This window comes from Ammospiza nelsoni, chromosome 20, assembly GCF_027579445.1.
Source record: "Ammospiza nelsoni isolate bAmmNel1 chromosome 20, bAmmNel1.pri, whole genome shotgun sequence".
Classification (NCBI taxonomy): domain Eukaryota; kingdom Metazoa; phylum Chordata; class Aves; order Passeriformes; family Passerellidae; genus Ammospiza; species Ammospiza nelsoni.
The window spans coordinates 6,390,869-6,395,536 of NC_080652.1; positions in this window are offsets into that span (position 1 = coordinate 6,390,869).

Here is a 4,668-nt window from a genome sequence, read left to right on the forward strand (position 1 = left end):
GAGAGATGCACAGAATCTGCTCCAGCTTCTTTGTCCTGCAGAGATATTTGTAAGCAAAACGAGCTCCAGTGTCTGCCTGCATTGTCACCCCAAACCACTCATTTACCGTGTGAAGTCTGAACGCTTCTGCAGCCGCTCAGGCCGGAGAGACTGACCTCGAGCATCCCGGGCAGCCAGGCTTGGATTTTCTGAAGCGTTACAAACCTACACCTCCCGCTGATGAAAAAGTGAACTGCAGGCACTCGGAATCGCTCCTAGAGCCTTCCATTTTCTCTCCTGCCACAAACTGAGTTGCAAGGATGTTCTCAGCAAACAAACCTTTTGATTCTGTAATACCTCCTACCTGTGACTTACTCAGCAGCATGTAGCAGACAGAGCAAGAAAAACAAAAGGTATTTCAGTAACTGGAATTAATAGGAAAAATCTTTTTTTTTTTTTTTTTTTTTTTTTTTTTTTATCTCAGTAGAAAAACTGAAGATGTGAACAAAGAAAAACAAGAGGAATTAAAGATTCCCCCCCACACACCAGTGTTATAAATATTCCTGAATGTACTTTAACATGAATCCCTAAAAATGCATGTGGCCAAGCATATGTGTGTTTCTATGTATGGCTATCAACATTACCACAGTTGTGTATGCTGATTTTGTCACCTCATGCAAATAGGACTCCCAGTTTAGTTAGCATAATTAGAAATAGACATTTGAGAGCTGGATTCTGTCCTTCATTCCTTGCCCTTGCAAAAATAACATATCTAGTTCTCAGAGGAAAAAAGAGGCAAAATGTGGAATGCAATTAGCTTATGAGTCTCTAAGTTACTTGCAGACTGTTTCTGCTGACTCCAGGTAGTGTGAATGTTTAGAATATTTCACTGTGGGTCTTGAAGTGGACAATTCTGGCCTTTTGGGTTCCTAAAAATAGTTATAAACATGGGTAAGAATTTAAATTGAATGTTTAAAAGCAGAGGTTAAAAGTTCCAAAAAGAAACTGGCCTATGATTGTCATTGTCCATACTAATACTACATAATACAGCTGATCAATAGTTAAAATATTAACTAAAATTAGCTTCATAAATTTCCATAACTATCTAAAGGTGCCTATAGAGAGAGAAAATGCTTAAGTATCTATTTTATAGGTACTTAAGTGCTACTATAGTAGTAATGGTACCATAGTAACATCATTGATCTCTCGTGGTATCAGTTCCTCAGGGAAAAAAAATTGATTTTTAATGCTCCTATTAATTGCAAAAGCTATTTGAAAGAAAAAGAGCCTTTAATTTTTGAGTTTTCAAATATATTGTATTTTATTTGTAGAATAACATAGTGAAATGCTTCTTCATCTTCTGTACTTAAACTGAATTGATGTGCAGATCCCCCAAAAAGAGGTAAAAGAAGATAAATCTGGTGCATAAGACACTAGGATAGTGTTATTGTGAGTGTGACTCTCCAGAAGCCAGAGTATACATAAGGAAAGAAAGAAGCTGAATGTTATACTCCAATAAGAATGGGATCTGCACAAGGATGTGAATTTAAATTAATATTTTAAGAGCAACAAAGCTGAGTTCTCTGTGCTTTATGCATCTAGTGAGATGTCATAAAATGGCTTCTGGTATATATTTTACCTTGTGAGACTGAAAATCACTAATAGGAGCTGATTGACCATGTGGTAAAATGGATATAAAAACTATCTTTACCTCTTGTGGGCCTGTCCTGCCCATCAAGAAATATCAAGAATAGGTTTCTAGAACTATATTACAAAGAATGAGGGAAAACATCCTTTAATTCACAGATCATTTTGGTTTGAAATGTTGTGTGAATCCAGTCATCCTCCAGATAAAACAGACATGGAAAACAGTGTAATTCCAGTAACTAATGTCAGCTGTTAAGAGCATGTCTGGTGAAACTTGACCCATTCTTTCAATAGATAGGCCCCCAAACCAGGAGAAGAAAGTACTTTCAAGCTCCATATGCTTTTTCTCCGAGAAGTTTGTGAGGCTTGAACACATTATGGTGAGAACTAGTTATATCCTGGTGAAATGGATGAGTAATCACACCATCCTTGCAGATTGCAGAGGAAATTGTGGGCACCACAGTATGTTGGTGCTGTCATAGGCACTGAGAAAACTTGGGTTTTCAAAAGTGATGTGGCTTCACCAAGGGTTGCATACCAAGTCTTTTTCAAAGCCTAAATTAAAACATAAAACTGCACAGTGCAGTCATATGCTGGAAATTAGAAATCTCTGGTTATCTGCATGCCTGATCCAGTCCCTGGAAAAAATTCATATAGCCCAGCAAAAACTTGGCTGTCTAATACAATCCAGCTCCTGAATAAAAAGCATTCATATGCTCTGTCCGCTTATCTGCCAACAGATTTCATAACCCTGATCTAATCATACAGAGGTATAGTGCAGGTTGCCTTATAGTCATGATCCAACAACTCCACTGGCTACAGTCTCTGCATTGCAGGAGGCTTTCTGGGTTGTTCTCTTACCTTGAACTTCTACATCTTACTCTGTTTTATTCACTCCCATTGCCAATGAGGCACTCCCAAGCCTAGGGGATACATGGGTTGTTTTTGAGTGATAATGCTGTAGTCTGCATTGTGGCTCTTATTAAGGTTCTGTGTATTCTCCCATTAAGAGCTTTATTTGCCACTGCACACTGAGTAGTGAGTTGCTTAATTATTGAAAGGGAGATGTTCTTTGCAGGAAAAAACAGCTGTCAGTGGATGGGAGGTCAAGGTCTGTGTTCCAATGACCACTAGGCACTGACAGCACCTTTCAGCTGTCAGCCTGACACACTGTTTTGTTCTTGTAGTGAAGGAAAGGATCCTAACCCAATTTTCTGCAGTTCCCTTATATCTCTGTATGACTTTCAAACTAAATGTTTTGATTACCTGAATCTGGAGCTTTCTCTTCTGCATTCAATTAAACCCTCTCTGGTAGGTGTGAGGTAGGCATTTGGACATAAAGGCATATCTGAAATCAGTTTGGGCTGTAGGTTGATGGAGCAGCACATCTTTCTTTGCTTCCTGTAGCCATAGTCCTGTCTTGTGTTGTGCAGGCACAGGACTAAATCCATGTCCAGATTTGTGTTCAAGGCAGTAGACCTATGGACTATTTATAAATTCAAAAATGTTGTTTATTTAATGATTTGTATGTAGGGCCTCAGAGAGAAAAGCCCAGTCTATGAGGGGAGCCCATAGACTATGTCAGAACATAAAATCTGACAGTGAAGAAACTTAGTTACTTGTATGTTTCATTAGTAAGGCGGTTTGTAAATTTCCAAAGGGAACATACAAAGAATACTTACAAGAGCTTTAGTTGTAGATTTAAGAACAGAGGACATCAATTTCAGGTTTACATTTATCTATACAACCTGAATTCTGGCTTTCCCAGGCCTGGCTGATTTCTGTACTGGGATTGTAGGATTAACCCTCACCCCCTCTGCTGCAAACCAGCCAGGCCAGTGGCTGCTCTAACAGCACCATTACAGGAGCAGAGGATGAGCTATGCAAAATGATTTTTAAAAGACTCCATGCATGTTTTTTGTTCTGTGTGTGTGTTCCCTAGGATGACATTTAAGTTTCCATGCTTAGCAGGAAAGCATTTTCTCTGTGTGCAGACAGCCTTAAAGGGCTCTGGACATGAACATTGATTAGTATGGATAGTCATCTCCAAATCGATGATTGTAAAATCAGGATGGTATAAAAAGAACCAAAGGAAAAATCAACATATGCTGCTGCATTTAAAATTATTAATTATAACTGTATATCACCAGTTACTGTCTGTGTTCAGCCTACAATGCTTTCAGGTAAAAATCAATTCCAAGGACTTTATGAATCAAGTAGTCTTTACTGGCATGAATAAAAAGACTATAAAGTAAATTATTTCAGGGTGGATTCTCTGGAATAGCAAGGATCAGAAATGCATCTTGATCCTTCTGAGGTTTAGCATAAGAAGAAATGATAGTCACAGTATATTTTTATAGAGAGCCTGTGTGTACTGAAAGTGCTTAAAATTAATTTTGCTATGGAAAACAAGCTGTGCACGAAAGGTTTTGCTGCAAACCCACCCCCTGCCAAAAAAACCCAAACCAAGCAAACAAACAAACCAAAAAAAAAAAAAAGGGGGGGGGGGACGGACCTGCTAGAGAAGTCATCTCAGTCTACAGTATAAAGCAATATTACAAAAGTCCCTGTTTGTTTTTTTCCAGGTTTTCATAATAGGCTTGCCAAGATGTGACCACAGCAAATGGCCAGAGGCTGCTTTGGGTTTTTTCCATCTTCTCGGTGAGATGGTTACCAAAGATTCCCCTGGACTATTTAAAAAAAACCCAAAAAACAACAAAGAGCAGAAAACCCACGCTGTTGGATGCCATCTGCTGCTCCTGTGCAGCAGTTTATTCCATTCCCTGCCCAGCCCTGGGCAGATGGTGTCCATTCCCTCCCAGCCCTCTCGAGGGACAGGGAACCTCAATGCCGCCTCTGCGCGGGGAATGAGAGATGGAGGTGCTGCGGGCTGGGGAGACCTGAGAGGAGGCTCCGGGGGTGATCCCCAGCCCCGCGGGGGCGGCCTTGTCCCGCAGCCCTGCCCAAGGAGCTGCCTCCCGCCTGGGCTGGGCCGGGCAGCGGGGCCGGGCAGGTGCTTGTTGTCCCCGGCGGGAAGATGGA